We start from the raw sequence: 22009 nt of genomic DNA on the forward strand, positions 1-22009 counted from the left end.
AATGCTAGAGTTACCCTACCAGTCTAACTTGACCTCGGGCACCTAGTTACTCTATGTAGCACTAGTATCCTTTTGTACTAACAAGGCATACTAACGATGCATGGTCACAACCAAGCATTTTCTCTACTCCCATCCTAGTATGTACTAGCACTCGAGGCATGGGCAAGGAAGGCCAAAGACTCTTATTAGGTTCATTTTACTCTCATTTAGTGTAGCATTTTCACTTATTAAACAACCTACAATGGGTTACCCTGGCAGCCACTATGGGCCCTGACCTCCATTGCAAGCCACTTCCTGACATTACATATAGATTACCTACCCTAAGCTCATAAAAGCACAAATCAAATAATCATAGTTTTTCCCTCAGTCCTATACAAGTGACTAGAAAGAATCAAAAGATAAATCACAATTATACCTCCATTATTTATAGGCAATTGGAAAGCATCCTAAAATAATTGATCAATAACTTGAAAGCGTTAAGTGTCATGCCCAAACTACAGGGGCAAAAACACACACAATTTTATTTTTTAAAATAATAATTAAAATTCATTTAGTAGATATGTTTGCAATCACAGTTTAAGTAAAGGTTCTCTACATTTAATCTTAAGTTTATAATCTTCTCGCATGAATTAATCATTAATCTATCTTTCATCATTACCTTGGTTAATTATTTTAACAATCAAATTTCTAATTTAAAAGTTTTATCACATTGGTAATTTTATATACTTGTATACAATATCTTTAAATTATTCAAATAACTTTAGATATTAGATCATTAATTAAACAAACTATTAATTAAGCTACTAAAATAAAATACATGGGACTAACCATCTTTAATTAAATCAATTAATATTTACATCTAATGCTAACTATCTTAGAAATAAATATTAACCTAAAACACAACTAAGTTTTGATTAAGCACTAACTAAAAAAAATAAAAAATTTAACTTAAACTAAATACTAAATTCAATTTTACATATATCTGAATTGAAACTAATTAATATTCCAAAATTAATTAGTATTCTACACTAATACTAACTCAAGCTTTTAATAAATTATAAAGAAGAAATTTCATTAATCTTATCATTAAGTGTAAAACTTTAACTTAGCTAATTTATATATTTAAAATAAAACTAAGTTACAAGACATAATAATTACTTAAAATTAAAATTAACTATAACAAAATTAAACTACAACTAATTATACTACATAACTTATATTTAGACGAAAACATATTTCTTAACTTTCATAAACAATTAAGCTAACTAAATAATTTAAGAACTTAATTTAAAATACACTCTAACATAAATCATAAAACTTAAACCAAATTTAAATATGACTCATCTTATCATATACTAAACTTATCCTAAAAACTAACACCAAAACTAACATACCTACAAAAGAAAACTTATTACTAACATTATTCTAAACTTTCTATAGAAATACTAACTCAACAAATTAAATCAAAGCCTATATTAATAATTATTAACATAACTAAATTAATACTATAACATTTAATCCCTCTTATCTAAAACTAATCTTGAATTAAAGAAACTTTAAATGCTACAAACAAATGATAACCAATAATAATAAGAATAACTTATAATTTAATATAACAAAATTTAACTAACCTAAACTACACACTAACAATACTATTAACAAAATCAAAACACAATATAAAAACTAACTAAACTTACCTACTAAATATCCCACCCCTAAGCTACCCCTACACCATGGGCAACGCTTACCTATGATCAAAGGAGAATAACATAGCAAAGTTTAAACACCATTTACTCTCAAATCTTCCTGCCAACAAATCTGATGCCAACCCATCACCATTTATACTCTTACCACAAGTACACTGACCCAAATGCATATTCATACAAGGTTTTCACAATAGGATTCACAATGAATCAAAACTAGGGAAAGGTGGATTTTTCCAATAGGAGATGTCAGAGATAACACCAAACCAGGTGCCCAATCGGGCCTATAAATCAAGAACTTTCATTCTTCCATTCTTACATACCAAAACTCATACATGGTTTGTGCTAACAGTTAGGGGTCCATAACACCCTACCCTCTCTCCCTCTTCTCGTCCTGAGAAGAGACTCTACATTGTTGGAGTCCAACTAAAATGACCTTTCCTGAAATTGGCCACTTCTGCCCTCTCCAAGGGTGAGTAATGCCAAAAAACCCATGCAAGAACATCTCAAAATTCAAACATAAACATGAAAGTAAAACATTCAAAAGGCATGGTTTTTAAACCTTCCCAACATACCCACATACATACAAGCATTCAAACAACAACAAGGTAGCATAAGCATGAAGCAAACATGAAAATCTAAACAAGGGAGATGAGAATTCAGACCTTCACAAAGAGGTAATGGAAAATGAACAAGTTTGAGTAGAGCTTTTCCCTTCCTTGATTCAATCTTCCAAGACTCCTCTCTAAATGTAGAGATTGGGTAACAACCTTCACTAGTCCCAGAAGGGCCTCTAAATAAGCCTCAAACTCAACCACCAAAGGGATCGATAACTTCGCTCACCCACCTAAAAATTTAGAAGCTCCTAACTCAACCCATACTATGGTTAACCACTAAGTGGAGGTGAGGTGAGACAACTCATGGTAGCCATAGTCAATTTTCGTACAAAGGCAAAAAGAGACTTTTTGAGTGACCTCAAAAGTCAATAAAAGGGGCTTAGGGGTAGGAAAAGACCCTCAACCCATACCCATACCCCTTTGGTATAAATACTTCATGTTTTAAAGCCTTAGGAATAGGTTTAGAGCTAAACAAAAGCTAGGAATTAAATAGGACCATCTAACAACTCAAAAATGCAGATTAAGCACTAATCCAGATTAAGGGTGACTAAACTCGATTAAGAACCCAATTAGAAAACTAACACTAACTTAATCTGACTTAAGTCCAGAGGTTACATAGCTAACCCTAATCAGCACACTAAAGAGCATACATAATTCACGAGTGTCAAGCGACACTAAAAGAACATAGCTATGAACATTAACATTCACTGAACATAGGAAGAAAATACATACATCTTATAGTTAAAATACTTGAATTATAAACAACAAGGTTTCCAAAATTAACACATAGGGATTAGTTATGTTCCTCCATCGGTTTTCCTTGACTAAAATATCTGCACACTCATTGCACACATCAGTAGTCCTAAAAATCACATATACATATGTATATATATGTATTAGGAATCACATAAATTAAAACATCCATCTATAAGAAAATTAGAGTTCCTCTCATCCTATTCATTTCTTAACCATTTAAAATATCTTAAACCAAAATGTTAACCCTACCTTTTACTTAATTCATCAACATACATATACATAAAACATTAAATGATGGACGTCAAATATCTGAAAATAACATCACACGATCATGAAATAACATGATATGTTCAAGTATCTGATAATGTCTTGACATCTTGAGTCGTGAGTATCAAAATGGTAAAGTAACAACTAAGGCTACGAAGGGTCAGGGTGAGGCCTCACATCCTCCCCCACTAGGCGTGAACTTCCTCCTAGAGTTCATCAAAAGACAAGGGTATTGAGATCACATTCGTGCTGCATCCTCCCAAAAAATCATGACCTCATCATAACATTCCCACTAGACCCTAACTTGGTCCAGCTCTCAACCTCGAGGAGCTAGGGTCTGTCGAGCAATAATATGGATAGGCTCCAGTGCTAACTAGCCAACCAACTCCACCTGTAGCCTCAATAACTATAGCCTGATGCTCAGTCTAGCGGTTGTCAATTACTATAAAAACTCTTTGGGACCTACCCATGTCTCCAACTGTCAGCTCTGAAAAAGCCCCTCCCTGACCACTGGATGACGGTCCCTACAGACATTCTCTAGCTATATGACCCATGCCACCACAAGTGTAGCATGGCCCTCGGGTATAAGATCGTGTATCCTATGATCCAGACTATTGTGGGCCTCCTAACCTACTAGACCCGTTGTATCCACCCCTGGAAGATTGCTAATTCTGCAATGACTGTGACTGTGGGGTATGTATTTTCTGATCCTACTGTGACTACCACTGCCTAGGCTTAGAGCCCTGATAACCCTGTGAGGGTTCCTACTGCTGCTGCTGAGACTGTTGGCCCTTAGAGGACCCTAGTGTATAGTTCTGATTCCCTTTCCAAGGGGGTTTCTATCGAGTAGAGTTTCAATTCTGAGACCAATCCCGTGATTCCTGTCTACCTCAAGTATCCTCTACCACTAGTGCTATCTTCACTACCTGTCTGAAGGTGGTAGGGAAGGCCATCCGAACTAGACCCTAAAGTGAGAAATTCAACCCCATGATAAAGTGATGTACCCATAGTTTCTCGTCCTTCATATATTCCACATAAGGAAGGAGCTCGAGAAACTTGCTCTCGTACTGAGCCACTATAAGACCTCTCTGATAAAGAAAATGAAACTCCTCTATCTATTTCTATCAAAATTGCTCTGACAAGTACCTCTCTCGAAATTTTTCTAGGAATGATTCCCATGTGAGGGTGTCCATCCTCACTCCTCCTATGATCTCCTCCTGATGCCACCAATTGGAGGCATCTCCTCTCAACTGATGAATTACTAGGCATTCTTTTAGATTACTCCCATAAGGGCATAACCCAAAGCACCACTGTAAGCTCTATAACCATGCCTCTACGACTATTCCCTCAGTGGAACTGGTATATAGTGGTGGCCTGAGTTAGATCAATTCCCTGATATCATCTCCTATATGTCTAGGAGGTCTATCAAGTGGGGGTCCTTGTTGGTGTATTGACTCTTCCTTGTGCTCACCCTGACCCTCAACCTATCTTGGTGGGGGACTCCTAGTCCTCCCTCTACCTCTGGGCCCACATCCTCTGGGTCCCTCTGCTTCCACTACTAGAATCTGATGAACTGGCTGAACTACAAGTACTACTCTCTGCTGAACTACACCGATCAAAGTTTGAAATGCATCCAAAATGTCCTAGTTCGGGTTCAGTGGTGGTGGAGATGGTCCATCCTCCTGTCTCATTCTACCACCTCTCGCCCTATGACCTCTACCTCGTCGGTTGCTTTGAGTAGCAAGAGGCATCGTAGAAATTTTTTGTTTACTTTAAGTTTCAAAAGCATAATGGTTTAAGGTTCCTAGTGTTGAAACACTGGCTCTAATACCAAAATGTCATGCCCAAACTATGGGGGCAAAAACACACACAATTCTTTTTTTAAAACAATAATTAAAATTCGTTAAGTAGATATGTTTGCGATCATTGTTTAAGTAAAGGTTCTCTACATTTCATCTTAAGTTTATAATCTTCCCGAATGAATTAATCATTAATCTATCTTTCATCATTAACTCGGTTAATTATTTTAACAATCAAATTTATAATTTCCTGATTAGAATACCAATTTCTTTCATCTACAAAATGAGGGTTTCTAATTTTTTTTTTTTCAAATCCTGGTTTATAGATAGAATTTGATATGAATATCAATAGATTTAGAATAAAAGATTGACATATTCATAAAAACAATATTTGGAAAATAGATTTCAACAATCATTAAGAAGATAGGAATACTAAATAACATAAATAACTGGGTGATCAAAAACAGAAGCATCTACTTGGTTCTAATGCTAAATTTGCAAACACCCAAAGATTATGAGAGAAATATTTTCTCTCAAAACCTTCGCTTTGAAATTTTCCTTCTCCAAAATTCTTAAAATGAACCCTTAATTACTGATAAGGAGTTCTCTCCTAAATTCAGGGCGCTGATTTTATGATCACCTGAGGGAACTCCTTGATCACAACATTTTAACTCTTTATTACCTTTTTCAAAACTTCATGTATACTTAATGCAATTTTAAATATCTTTAATAAATAAATTAATTTTCACTCTTTAATTTATTTTCGAAGAGTCAATTGATAAAATATTTATTAAGTAATAATAGTATTTAGCATTTATTTAAAAATGATCTCCAAACTATATTATTATTAATTTAAATAAATATTATTACGCTCTTCAAGTAGACTAGAATTTTATCTTTAAATTTAATTCTTTTTATTTAATTAATTTCCCAATTAGTTAAATATAATTAAATATTGAGAATATCATAATAATTTTCCATTAAATTAAATCATTAATTAATCTTTTAATTTGACTTAATTAACATAAAGATCACAAAAGACTTAAAAGATGAAATATGAAAACCCATCATAAAATACCACATACAAGATCAAACTCTAGGCTTGTTATCACAAATTTATGTCACACGATGCATTCGAAAAGGTAATCATCTCAAATACTTGTCTTAATTTTCTAGGACAATTGGTTTAAAGATTTAGGATTTGGACTCCAAAATTTATCTCCCCTCTCTTACCATTGAGATATAGCAATACAGTACACTCATCTTGGCAATTCAGGGAAGTCAATACTTGGTACCTACAATCTGCATAAAATCCACATATGTACAAACACATATATTCTAAGTTAAATAGGCAATGGTAGGAAGTGGTGCATCGTATAGATCCCAACTAGCAGGTGACTATGACTCCCTTCCTTAACCACATAAAAAAAATCATACATAAAGAAAACATACATGCACACCATACACAGGCACTATGGGGTAAGTATCCATGAGAAAACACATCTAATAATCCATCTAACTAATATCATCAAATAATTGAAATCACTATAATAATTATCATCAAGGTATAATTATGAATACATGAAGTAACTAGTACCAAGTAGTCTTATCATAAAATCAACTAAGTATGAAAATAATAACTGATATTCTGGAAGATAATGCTACTTATCATCAAGCATAAATTGGTCAAAAAGAGTTCATCCATCATAACAAAATGCAAACTAGGGCTAGGCACTACAACTAGTCTTCTCCAAGGAATCTCACTGAGTTTCCTAGCCATTTTAACTTACTTGTAGCTTGATGCGACACCAAAATGACCCCATCATCACTACAAGTTCATTCTAAAGGACCCACAGACTTAACATCCTAAGAATTGGAGGAAACCCACTTAGATGAACCATTCATGGCTTTACTTAGGGTGGCAAGAGAACCTTTACAATCTTTAACATCTAGTAGAATCTGTGAGAAGGAGATGATTTTGTGATAAGTATTGGGATTCAGTGCTTTCTTTGTATTCACTCTCAATCCTTCATTAAGTTTGTATGAATTTTAATTTATATTGGATCACATTCAAAAGAAATGGTGCCAATTTACAATGCTCAGACTTGTGACAAAGGGAAGATCTATTAAAAAATTTAAGACAAGCTGCAACATCAACTGGAGCTATAACAAATGCATGATCCCACCCATCAAAATCCTAAGGATATTGAACATAGCCAATTCATGGATTTTTAAAAAAAATCAGAAATACTCTAGCCCTGTAGTTTGGTCATCTTTATGTACTTTGATCTCCCAAGGCATCAAGATGTCGAGGCCCACAAAAAGGTAAAATAAAAGGATTTATCCTTCTCTACCTATCTCTATTCCTTGGCATCAGATCATAGAAAGTCTGCCCACTCAAGATGACTATTATGAGGTCCCTTATACATTTTGTTGAGGCGATTAGGGATAGTGGATTATAGGAATGGCCCTATTTTCCCATACTCTATGCTTACCTAAAAGATTCCCCATATTACCCAACTAGGTGTCAAGTCTTTCCATCCAAGATGAACAAAATCTTTGTTTTTGTGATAAATTCCCTTTTATATGAGAGACGCCTATGAAAAGTATTATGAGATGGAATTCTTTTGGAAATAGCTTAGCCCATGCCATAATTCATTAAATTTTGCTCCCTTTTATGCATTACCCTTTTCAAAGGGAAATGTGACATAGAGGCATGTAAAGTATTCAAATTATGAATAATTTATTATGTTTCTACTTTTTTTTAAGTTTTATATGCTGTACAGTTCATTCAATTATGTTAATGTCTTAATTTGTTCAATCCTCTTGTCTCCTAGGTGCCCCTATTTTCCCCTCCAAATCTCACTATGAGTACTCATAGATTCTTGGAATGACAATCCACTAGTGATTATCCAATCTGAGATCTCTCCTTCTCTCTTAATGAAACTTGAGAGATTAGAAGAACCCTAGGGGACCCCTCCTTTTGTGATAGCTTGTGCTCTTTTGTGCAAATTTTGAACACACAATCTGCATTGATCTCAAAATTCTTGAGATTGTCTAACTTTCTATGTTTCAACAATTCATTTTTGAATCATTCTTTTCATCCAATATCTACTTCGGCCAATGTGAGCTAACTTTTTGAGTTTATTCTCTCTCCATCCTAGAACAAGGAATAATAATAAGTTGTAATTTCCTTTGAGGTGGTTTAATACTAAGATCTTGTCTAGATATGGTTGTTTGCATGCTCGTTCTTTGACTGTGCAGAATGTGGCTGCCTCTCTAGTATGATCTCAAATTTACACAACTTCATTGACAATTTCTCAATTATCTCCAAATGTAAATTAGTTGTGAGGGTGGGAATGCACACCCATGACCACCATGGAGGCGTTTGTAAAAGGGGTTTTCCACCTTTGTTAACTGACCTAGCTTATGTAAATAAGTGTATGCTCTCCAAATCTATCAAAGGGACATTTGTCCCTCCATTTGTATATAGGACTCTGGTCCTATGGTGATATCAAGGGTTTTCTTATCCTTTTTTTCCCCCTAATGCCTACACTTTGAACAGTGACAAAAAATACTATAATAAATCAACATTGATAAAGTTAGAAATTATCATTGACCTATATAAAAAATTAATAAATTTAATTTTTTATATAAATAGAAATAGAATATATGTAAGATAAATTATAATTTAAACAAATGTAAGATGAAGATGAAATATACTTGCCACTGAACAATCAATAAAATGTCAAATTAAAACCATAGATTTTTTATTGATGAAGAATATTCTTGGCATTGTGTCTTGGCTCCATAATTAGACAATTTTAATCATGCACATATTAGAATATCTTTTCTAACGCTGCCTAGAAGAAAAAGTTGAAATTATAAGAAATTCTATAACATATTATCCTCTAAATATATTAGATTAAAGACGAAACAAAATGTGGTTAAACCTATTATCTTTATTCTATTTATTTATATCATAAGGTGGATTGATAAAATGGCTACTAGCATGTTCAAGTAATGGTTTTGGTGCACATATAGCATAGACTGCATAGACCTAGCTAGGAAAAATAATGCATAAATTGTAGAATAAAATAGAGAAAAAATAATAGAGTTGCAGAATGAATAATATATTTATCATTGATGATTTACAATATGCATAAGATGCAAAATATATAGAAAATCATCCATTGTAAGCATTAAAATTAAGCTAAAGATCTCACAAAGAAAACTAGTGCTCATCCTTGAATCACAATGAAGTATGAGTAAACAATCTCTTAACTTCAGCATTTGATGGTGAATGTGAACTAGGGTTGTTCTTTAATTAGGATTACTTCATGAAGTCAATTTCCCTCTATATTAAAGAGTGCATGGAATTAAAGAACAAGTCATCCATGAATAATAGAATCACAAGGAGATGATTGAAAAATAATGCTAACGCTAATTGGGGAGAACAAAAAACTACTAAAAGAAAAGAGGCAGCTAAAAATCTTTTGTGTCAAGAAAATTGTAGATGAGTGTCAATAAAAACTTCTATAGTACTTAATGAAGAACCTTAATCAAAATGATGATACAGCTTTGTCTGGCCCCAATGACACTTCTCAAACAATAAGCATATGGCAAACAAAGGAAAAACATCTACTAATCAAATTGAAGAAACAATATACAATAATTTGAATAGCTCCCTCAAATAGAGAATAGATGAAAAACATAGGCAAAACATCTACCGTTGAAAGATGCAGATGGTACATGAGTTTGTATGAGTGACCCTAACGACACTACACAACTATGCAAGAATAAATTGCTGATTGAAAATATAGGTTCCAAATGTCAATAAATTTGATCAACTATGCAACCAAAGGAAGCATTCACACCAAGAGGCATGATAGGTATACTGAAATAGGTGTCACTAAAGAGAAAAAAATGCAAGATCCATACCAAGAGAGCATGATCTTGGCCTATCTCTGATGTAAAATTTGGCCCAACCTCTGTTGTCATCACTTTTCGGTACAACCATCTGCTTGTGGACCTAAGTAGAATTTGTGGCTTCCATTCGAAACAATCACATAACATAAGGACATAAGAGATTGAAAACTACATCTCTGATCTCTAGCACTTGCAAACAAAACCTCACATTTCTTTTCTAGCAACTATGCTCTAATACCATGCAGAACTTTGCAGCATAAACTTCATAGATCTAGCTAGAAAAAATAATCCATAAGTTATAGAATAAAACAGAGAAAAAAAAAGAAAATTGCCGAATAAATAATCTATTAATCATTGATAGTTTACAACATACATAAGATGTATAATATATAGAAAATCAGCCACCATACACACTAAAATTAAGGTGAAGATCTCTCAAAGAAAACTAATGCTCTTTATTGAATCACATTGAAGTCTCTTTATTTACACAGCTAATAGTAATAGTGAATGCAAAGTGGGGCTGTTCTTTACGGAGGCTGGCTTCATGAAATCGATTTACCTCTAGAATTAAATAGCAAGTCATCCATGAATCCCAGAATCACAGGGAGATGATTGAAAAATAACGCCTAACAATTAGAGTACAAAGTAGAAACAAAATTTCGGACTATTCATGTTGCAAAGAAGTGGAAATCTCATATTAAAAATATTTGACAAGAAAACCTTGATAATGCAACTCTTATATCACATAAATATCATGAAACTGACCGCCAAACAAACCGGCTATCCTATTTCATGCATTTCAATTGAATTATTGAGGCAGGAATGCATAAAAGAGTAGCCTCATGGCATGGCAAGATCGACAAGGAAAATTTAGGATCCCCTAAACTTCGTCTTCTGTCCACAGATATCGACGCACACAGTCCCAGTTATCATTGTCCTCATCTGCGCATACTCCTTGACATGCCCAATCTGACTCCAGCTGAGGATTCGAGCTAAGTTGTGCCATTTTGGAGGCGCTCTCAGCAGTATTTGTATTGGTATTGGTATTAGTGTAATCAAGAAATAGCTCCTCCCAGTCATCACTGCTAACAGAGGAGTTATTGTTTTTCCTTTCACCCAGCATTAATGAATTCATCTCTTCGTTGTGAGCAATTCCATTTGGGAGATGAGAACTGAATGTCCATTGGGGATCAGTTTTATGATTATCTAGATTAATTGTATCCTCACTACTGCTATTGTTGCTCTTTGTCCTTTTCATGATATCAGAGTTCTCCCTGAAGGCCTTGCCTGCTTCCGACCTCCAAAGCTTCAAGAAAAGATCACTCGGTTCCTTTGTGTTCTCCATCAACTCATTCTCAGACGAGAGGATTGAATTTCGGGAGAATCGTGATTCAGCTTCGAGCCTCGCCATCTCCCACTGTGACGCATGCTTCAGGAGTGGTGTAGACTGATCATTGTTGGGCGCATGGGTCGAAGGATCGAGTCCCATTCGCACAATTTTTTTCTTCAAATGGGTGTTCCAGAAGTTCTTAATCTCATTATCAGTTCTCCCTGGCAGCTGAGAAGCTATTATAGACCACCTGCATAAAGTCATTATATTAATGTTAACAATATCACTACTCCATCATAATCATCAGCATCTCTAGTTGGTTTATCAGCTTGTTTTTACTACCTGTTCCCTAGAATTGCATGGAGGTTAAGGATACTTCTTTCTTCCTCTGGTTGAAACTGGCCTCGCTTAATACCGGGTCTCAAGTAATTCGTCCAACGCAGGCGGCAACTCTTCCCACACCGAAGAAGCCCTGTGTTGAGATAATGGGTGTTGCACACATTGCATAATATTGTTATTTTATTATTTTATTTTTATTATGTAATGTTGTACCTAGATGGACGTGCAACATGTAAAGATTCCCATGGAATATTCTTGATGAGTTGTATTGTAACATTGTGATAATATTTCATGTAATTATTTAATATTGGGGGAAAAGAATTAAATGCCCAATATTAAATGTGGGGTCAGTGGGTTAGGTAACACATGGTTTTAGCACATGGTTTATGTAATACCACTTAGTGGTTTTGTGGGACTTGCTACTATATAAGCAGCCACAAGGGTAGTTGTTGGTGAGAAAAAGAGAGAGGAAGAGTGACAAGGAGAAGATAAAAGGCAAGAGTTGAGCGGGACAAGGCTTGACAGGTTAGCCAAGGGAGCATTTGTGAAGGTTGGAAGCATGGCATGGGATGTGTGGATTCATGCTTGTTCACATAGTTTGCTCGGTTGTGGCTATGGCCATGAAGGCTTCCATGGTTGTATGGCAATGATATTTTTGCTGAATAATACATGATGATGGATGCTTTTGGAGGCTGGGTTTTTCCCTCAATGAGGGTTTCCCAGGGTATATCTTGTGTCACATTTTGTGGGTATGTTTTCTATTCTCTTGCATGTGGATTTTAATTCCGTGTTTATTTCAGATCTATGATGGGTTATGTGGAAACGGTTATATTCTTTATTGCCAAGTTTCCTTACAAGTGGTATCAGAGCTATGGTTTTATTATTATAACCCTAGATTGAATCCATGGGAATGCATGAGAGGATAAAAGAAAGGGCAAGATATATGAAAAAATGATTGCAGATCTGAGGACTTTGGATTTGCTGTTATGATGGGATGTTAAAAGATTTGGGCATGGGAAATTGTTGGACAAAAGAGTTTTTCGGATGTTTCATTTAAATGAGGGTTTTGGGGGGTAGCTTGCAGAAATGACCTCCTGGGCAAAAACAGACCTCACCATTGGATCCGGGTCGACATTTTCATAAATTTTGATATATAATATGCCCTAGTTTGGCCATGTTCTGAGGAAATGAAAGAGTTTTTTTGGTTTCAGCTCATGATGGCCGTCAAATTTAATCCCGTCGGAATTTTCGTCACTGAAAAAAATAAAAAATGAAAAAATCGTACTGAAAATGGTAAAAAGACTGTCTTAATAAAATGACCATAACTTTCTCTCAGAATATCAGATTTTAGAGTTCTTATAGGCGTTGGAAAGCTAATTCAGAGCACTACAAGATGGTATAGGTTTGGTTCTTTGATTTTAAAATTTTGTCAGGTTTTCAGAGCCCTAAAGTCAGATGTTGTTTATTTTGAGCACGGATTAGGGGATAACTTGGGCATACGAAGTCGGATTTTGGACTTCGAGTAGTCAACGGAAAGCTCTTGGAGAGCTCTACACATTGGTTCAGATTTGGTGCAGGTTTGGCATGATTTATTTGTTGATATATTTATCTGAACTGTTTATGGTATATTTTGACTATGGTAACATTGTGAGTTTATGGCATTGGAGATTTAAGTTTTGATGTCATTGTATACTCAAGGTTGGTCTCATGATGATATGATTATCAGTGTTTGGTTTGGATATGCATGATGACTTGTTGGGTCTACAAGTTGTGCAGTGTTGTAAGCGGTCTATACTTACAGGTTGCATTTATAGCTTGGTTATGGGTTGTCTTTGCCCATTGATCTTTCATTATTGATGCATATTCAGATTGGTGGCTTGGATTTGGGTTGTCTATGCCCTAAGTCACATGATTTTATCTTCATGTTGAAGGGATGAGATGTTGTTACCAGGTGTAGTCATGGCAGAGGATTGTGGTTGACTATGCTGACAGGTTGGACATATTGAGAGCCAGATGCTCGGTTCATGGATGTGATCATGGTGTCATGGATTTTGGCATGACATGATTGGATAACAGGTACATCCTTGATGTTCATTAGCTTGGATTTCTGATTCAGTTATGGTGGTATATCTTCTTGGTTGAGGATCATAGTTATTTAGTTTCTTTTTGAGGAGCTCATGATGTGCACTTTGAGTTCTTTGATGGTTTGATGCCTTGGTTGATTCTCATGGTTAGAGGATGGTTTTTTCATCATGATGTCATGGATAGCTTGGATACACGGTTTAGTGGGAGCTTGTGACAGTGATGGGGTGACAGTGCAGGATTAGTTCCTGGTTTGGTTTATATCTTCTTGGTTTGGAGAGGATGGATTTTATGATGCCATAGGTGACTTGGTACCACGGTTGAGTGGGAGTTGTTGGCATTGATATATTTATTGAGTGTTTGCAGATGTTGGAGGTTTGTCTTAGATCCTGTTGCTGCAGAAGCGTCTTTGACATTTGCATGGTGCACTTGTTATCTTCATGGTGTGTGAAGATGGTTCGATCTTGAGGACTCATGGAGTTCTTGGTTATCTTCATGGTGTGTGGAGATGGTTTTCTTCATGGTGTGTGGAGATGGTTGCATCTTGAGGACTCATAGGGTTCTTGGCAAAGGTGTGGTTTATGCTTTTATTTGGCATGTTATCCTTGGTATGAGGATGGTTTCATTATTATGTCATGGTATACTCTTGATACGCGTTTAGAGTTGTGACATATTATGGTGTGTTCATGTGGAGCATGTTATCTCTTTGGTTGAGATGGTAAGATCATGTTGTCATGTTTATGTTCCTGAGGCCATGGTTGGAACTTTGACATTGATCTTGGTTTAGTTTCTTGGTATTGAGTACACTGATCATAAGCTGGATACTTCATGATATTGCTATGTTGCATTTGGAGTTGGCATGGATTGATTGGTTACAGGTGCTCATGGATACTTAGAGACGGTGGTGACGCTGATTTCTCTTGGATTAGAGAAGTATTTGTTGAGACGGTTGATGGTTTCAGCAGGAAGTCCGAGGGGCAGTCACCTGATATGGACTTGAGAGGAGATTGTTCTTAGATGAGTCTTGGTTGGAGACTTGGGTATCTTGATGAGCATTCTCATTCCCCACTCTTAGTCTACTCGGCGGTTTGCTACTTGAGAGGTATAGCCCATTGTTTTTTCTCAAGTACATTATATTTATGCTTGTCTTTCATGGATATGGATCTTGAGCTATGGTACATGAGTTAGTTCTGGAGGGTTCATTTGAGAGATGGTTTAGCATTGGTTATCTCCATGTGCATATGTTGTTATGCTGGTTGAGTTTGGGAGATGGTTTTATATTTGGGCATATTCCTTGGATTAGGAATGGTTATTCCTTAGTTTAGGAATGGTTTTATTGAGTTTGATCTTCTTGTGAGAGGCTTACATCCATGATTAGTTATATGGTATGGTTTGGGTGTTGTTGAAGCTTCTTGTTGGGGTTTTATGGAGGAGATCATACTTGCACAGTTTACATCTAGAGGTGTGTGTAGAAGGACATGATACAAGTTATGATTTGCATGGTTTCTCTGGTCTTGGTTATCTTCTTGGATGTTCAGTTTTACCTACATTGGATTTGAGATTGGTTAGAGATTGTGATCACTGGTTTGTGCTCATGTATGTCATGTGAGAGATGACATGGTTATTACTTTATCTCTTTCCTCTGTTGGTTGTGGAGAATTTGGGAGACTATTGGAGACTTGTTATGAGAGTTGTTCTTGCAGGATATCAGTTGATGTATTGTGGATGTCCTTGATACTACATGGATTCACTTCTTTGAGATGTGTTGAGTGGATTGGTTATAGATTTGACATTATCTTTTGCAGTGGGAGCTTCTTGGTATATATGTGGCAGGTATTGCTCTTGAGGCTTATGATTGCAGGTTGCAGATTTGATATGTCAGTGATATGAGAATCCACTTGTTATACCTTTGAGGTATGGATAGTTGGATGGGTTTGGCACTTTGCTGTGGGTGCTATTTCAGCTATGGATATTTTGACAACTACGGATACATGTGATTACCTTTGGATCAGGTTTTTTTGTGCTTGGATTTCAGTTGGTACAGGATTTTATGATCTTCTAATGTGACAGGTTGGGTGGCTTTCTCTTTGGATGGCTTCTATGTATGTCCAGTGGGAGTGGCATAATAGGAGGTGAGATCATTCATGTTTGAGATGCTGGATACTTTGATTTTGTTGCGGGTACCAGGATGGAGCACTTGGTGTATTTTGATCCATGATGGTGGATGTGCTGGGAGGGATTGTTCCCTTGTTCATTTATGTGGCTACGGATTGACCATATGCAATGTATACAACAAGTGGGAGATTGTTGAGATAATGGGTGTTGCACACATTGCATAATATTGTTATTTTATTATTTTATTTTTATTATGTAATGTTGTACCTAGATGGACGTGCAACATGTAAAGATTCCCATGGAATATTCTTGATGAGTTGTATTGTAACATTGTGATAATATTTCATGTAATTATTTAATATTGGGGGAAAAGAATTAAATGCCCAATATTAAATGTGGGGTCAGTGGGTTAGGTAACACATGGTTTTAGCACATGGTTTATGTAATACCACTTAGTGGTTTTGTGGGACTTGCTACTATATAAGCAGCCACAAGGGTAGTTGTTGGTGAGAAAAAGAGAGAGGAAGAGTGACAAGGAGAAGATAAAAGGCAAGAGTTGAGCGGGACAAGGCTTGACAGGTTAGCCAAGGGAGCATTTGTGAAGGTTGGAAGCATGGCATGGGATGTGTGGATTCATGCTTGTTCACATAGTTTGCTCGGTTGTGGCTATGGCCATGAAGGCTTCCATGGTTGTATGGCAATGATATTTTTGCTGAATAATACATGATGATGGATGCTTTTGGAGGCTGGGTTTTTCCCTCAATGAGGGTTTCCCAGGGTATATCTTGTGTCACATTTTGTGGGTATGTTTTCTATTCTCTTGCATGTGGATTTTAATTCCGTGTTTATTTCAGATCTATGATGGGTTATGTGGAAACGGTTATATTCTTTATTGCCAAGTTTCCTTACACCCTGCATATAGTAATTAATATAACATTAAGTTACAATCTAACCTCGTACAAGCAATGCTGCCACGTTTAACTTCATTTATTGTGCACATGCAAATTTCTTTACAATGAATCAACCAAATACTTGTGTACTCCACCTCTATACAAATTGATCAGGTTCATACAAGTGACAGCACACACAGAACTTAAAAGATGATGTCTACCTTTCTAAAGTAGATACCCATTAAGCATAGATATGTTTAAAATTAAATATGTATTAAGTAGTTAGGTGGAAAAAGAAAATCAAATGAGATGGAGATAGATCTTAACAAACAGATGAAGATGGTAGATGAGATAACATGGGAGAAGAAATAATTTTAGCAGGAATCTTCAGTATATGTGAATATTTTCAGGCTAATCTCCATCCAAAATACACTGACCCTTTTATTTTTTTCCAGATTCACGAAAATGTAGATATTTTTTTCCCAAACTAGGCAGATCATGAAGATCAAATGTTGAAATTTTCAGAAATTTTTTTATTTGAAGCTTTGTTGTCAGAAAAGGGAATCCATGAAATCTCTAATCCTTAAGAAAGATCACAGAATTTGATCCAAAACATTGATGTTAAGAAAATGTACACACTCATATCTAAAAACACACAACAAATAACATTAGTTAGTTTTTAAACACAACCTACAAAAATTCAAGTAATAATTATTTAACTATACATACTTCGAAATACTCAAACTTTATAATAACGTTAATAAACAAATAAAGTCTATATATACCCATAAGTTCAAAGACCCCATATTGTTCTCTATCTATCTAGAAAACTAAAACAAAATATTCATTAACAAATAACTTAATTCTCTGCCAGCTTTAGAAACAAGAAGCCCCATTAGAGAAGAAAATGCAATGTATAAGAATTGATTATTTTTACCATTGGACATGAAAATAACCATAATCTAATGCATGTAATTCCTAGACTAGACAAACGTTAAATTGAGAAATTCCTTACCCAATAAACAAAATATGTATATAATTTCTTGCCAAATAAGTATGTGTTAAAGTCAAATGATTCTACGTGGCTTATACTTCAAATGAAATGAAAACAATATACAGACCAGCCTGTTTGGGAAGAGCACGCCAGCTTCCATGGCCGTTTTGCTTAATATACTCAACTAGAATCTTATCTTCTTCACTTGTCCAGGGCCCCCTTTTCAGGCCAGTTTTCTCACAGCAAGGGGCTCTAGTCATTATTGTTCTGTTTCTTGCTTGCACACCAGAATAAAGACAGTTTATAAAACCAGTAGATTGGCACCACCAAATTTATTATCACTCTTGAACGTCTGAATAGATTTAGAGTTTACAGAAGGCAAGATTGGCACGACCACATACATTTTTTCCTCATCGTGCATACGATGTGGAGAAAGATTTTCCTCAAATTATCAGTGAAAAAATGAAATGCTAAAATCTAAATCTAAATATGATCTTTGAAAATATTACCATTTGATTTGTTTTTGTTAATGGTGTTTAATTATATTCTGTTTAAGGACATTTTATGTTTTAATTTACTTATCTATTTTATTAATAATTATATTAACAAACTAATTTTATTCTACAAGCTGTAGGCAATATATTATTGGATTCACTTTTCTACAACTAATGCAATAATTATAATGTTGCACTAGTAATTATTTTTTAATTAATTCAATACTTTTAAAATTTTCATATTTATTTATTGATTAAATCTATTAAATAATTAATTCATTTCAAATATGATTGATTCATTTCAATTTGTGTTATAGAAATTCTTTTTTCGGAACTTCTCCATATTAATTTTTTGGACCTTCATAACTAACCTCTTAATTCATCCTAGTCATATAAAATGTTTAGCTGCATAAAATTAACATATGAAGAATAAAATAACTGAAGAATGAACTAGAGGGCAAACTCAATTAGAATCAACTGACGATAAATAAAAACAATTTCAAACAAAGTATAATAAGAAGAAGAACAACAACAAACCTGAAAGACGATATAAGAACAAGAGCGGTAATCGATATTTTATAGTTTTGATTTTTCGTTTTGGGTTTCTTCGGCTTTATTACAATGCATTAATATCTCACCTAAAATGGCCAATTATCAGTGGGGACAACAACGATATATGGTTATCAAACCCTTTAAAGATAGGTTTGGTTTTGTCAAATTTTTATTCTCTTTAACTTTCCTATTTTCTCTGTTTAAATTGACATGGTTCATAAATTACTTAATTTCAAATCTCAGGGACTCCAATTTAGAACTAAAAGAGATTAAACTTAAACTATATAACTAAAAATACGACGTCAATTATTTACATTGAAAATGATTCACTGTTAATTGAACTTCTTGAAATTGTCACTTTTTGGCTCACTGCAACTAACTGCAACACAAAGCGTCCAGTTCCTACCAATGATGATACATGAATGTACATTACATTTTCCATAGTAAATGTATGTATAATAGAAGTAGATAGTGAAAGAACATACCAATAAATGCCAAGTTAAGTGAACAACAATCTTGTAAACATAATATTGTAGTATCGATTGTCTTATTTTCTTCGGTTAACAACCATCATTTAATACGATTAGATGGTTTTAGGAAACTACATCTAAGTTTGAGTGGTCTAGAAAGTTCTTAGCTGAGTTAAATAGAACAATTCTAGGGAGTTCTATACATTTAATTGAAAATCAATTTTTGTACAAGATATTTATAAAGTGTCAAATTAGTTGGTATATATTAATTGCAATATTATCACTTCACAAGATGGTCAATAAGATTAAGGAGAAGTAATTTATTTTGAACTATGAAAATATATCATATAGCAAAACTATATACTTGCAAAAAATTGTTGTAAAATAAATTAATTTAATTGAACAATCAAATTAGAAAGTTGCATTACATGAATGCTATAGTATCCAGCTGGAACTAATAATGTTGGTAATCACTCTGATCTCAACTGCCTGTCACTCTTGCCGATGACTGTACCCTGCACCTACACGTATGTTTGCATATAAATAAATATTAGTTCAGCATAACCTTTCATATTTAGAAATCAATTGTTTAAAAATACATTTATTAAATATTTTTTAATGATGGAAACAGTAATTTAATTTTATGCTATGACCTTCTTACATGAGATTAAAGTGCGTGAATTTTAATGTTGAATGAGTTACTTTAAATTTATATAATAAATTAAAAAGTTTCTGTATTTCGGTTTCTATATAGTTCAATGAGATTGGTTTATTAGTTTCCTGCAAATATCTTTAGAGGTTACATGGTTAGCGTGAATTGCAGTAATTATTTCAGTTTATCAATATCTTATTTTTATAAGAATGTGTATTTAATTTGGATTTAAAGCATATTCTATCTATTTTATTTGAAATTGATAAACTAGATTCTATAAATATCTAGTGAGAAAACTTGAAAACAAAATTCATAGAATGGATGATTTAGGGTCTTTATGTGTAAATCACTAAAATAATTTGAGTATCTTTTAGAATTATTTTAAAGTATAACTTAAAATCTAACTATATAATTTCAAGTTGGATAAGGAGATATTTAAATTATAGATATGAAAATTTAAGTTTAGGGAATGAAAATTAAATCAAGTTTCATATTAACTACAAATCTATGTAATTTTGTTGTAGAGAGAAAGTTTTGTTATTTACAGTAGTTATATCCCAAATCCTTGTGAAGTCTTGGGATCATGGAGAACTTTAATTGGATTGGTCATAGGATGGAAGATTTGGATTCTAACATATAACTTGTACAAGGTTACAATTCTAGTATGTACTATTATCAAAATTTTTTGAGATAGAGGAAATGCCAATCCCTCTCTTATGTCAATGTTCAAAAAAATTAAACTAAGACTTGAAGCTATTGATATTAGTGATGATGAAGAAGTAATTATATCTAATCATAAAATTGAAATAGAATAAGATGAGGAAAGGTTCAAGAGACATTTGACTAGAGAAAATATTAGAGCCTCTTTTGATCCTTCTAATTACTATTGAAAAATTGACATTGATGCTTTGTTTGATTCAATCTCTTAGGTGGACAAATTTTCTTATCAAGAGAGGATCTCTTATCATAGGAAAGTGAAGATAGGAACCACTAAATTGAAAGGACATGCATCTCTTTGGTGGGAACATTTGTAAATAGATAAATGAATGAGAGGAAAAGAAACGATAAACATTTGGATTAAGATGTTGGTAAGTTAAAAATAAAATTCCTTCCCTCTAATTATCATGTTAACTTGTTGAAGATAATGTAGAACTTAACATAGGACATGACTGTGAAGGATTAGAGCAAAGAATTGTATAGGTTAGATATTGGATCTAGATATGTTTTTGACAAAGTTGAGAGTGTTCCTAGATACCTGAATGGGTTGATGACTTCATTCCAAGATGAAATTAGTTTGGTAAAAATGGAAGGTGTAGAAGAAGAATAATTTTATGCCTTAAGGGCCTATTTGGTTGGTGGAATATAATTTAAGAATTGACATTTAGAATGTTGAATTTGGATTTCCAAAACTTGAAATCTAGATTATGGTTTTGGGAATTTGACTTGGGACCTTTTGGTTCACCACGAATTCATAATGAGGATACACATTTCTCATTAAAACCATACTACACAATGAAAATACTAACTCAAAAAAAAAATTAATTTATAAATTATCGTGATATTGCAATATTTTTCCATATGTCCTTATACAAAATACAAATATTGAGGTAACTTATAAAACATTTAGCAAGGTTTTATCTTTATTAAGCTCATTTTCGCATAAGATTCAAACATACAAGGCCAATAAGTACACATAGTAGGTAGTGTAAAAAGATTATTTCAGCCTCTTGTGCCTTACATGTTTTGCACTCATTTCCTTCATCAAGTATTTCAGCTTTGGTTGAAGCAACGCCAGCCGTGGCCACCTCTCACGCCTTACAAAATTTGCACTCATTTCTTTAATCATTTGCAATTGTAGAGTGGACATCATCAACCCACCTGAAATGTCAACAACCATCGTTACCCTACAATATACAATCTACATTAGTTCACACTAAAGAGATTACATGTCATTAATTTGAAACATATAATACATAACATGTTATTAATTATTTTCTTTCTATTAGGGAAACACCAAAAT

The 22009-nt window shown here is 34.1% G+C and overlaps 1 pseudogene; it reads right to left on the minus strand.

Moving 5' to 3' along the window:
• Window positions 1-10951: 10951 nt before the first annotated feature.
• LOC149565516 (transcription factor MYB17 pseudogene) lies at window positions 10952-18081 on the minus strand (annotated as a pseudogene).
• Window positions 18082-22009: the final 3928 nt, after the last annotated feature.

The sequence above is a fragment of the Cupressus sempervirens genome, chromosome 3 (genome assembly GCF_028749045.1).
Source record: "Cupressus sempervirens isolate cs-2001-9-10 chromosome 3, ASM2874904v1, whole genome shotgun sequence".
Taxonomy (NCBI): domain Eukaryota; kingdom Viridiplantae; phylum Streptophyta; class Pinopsida; order Cupressales; family Cupressaceae; genus Cupressus; species Cupressus sempervirens.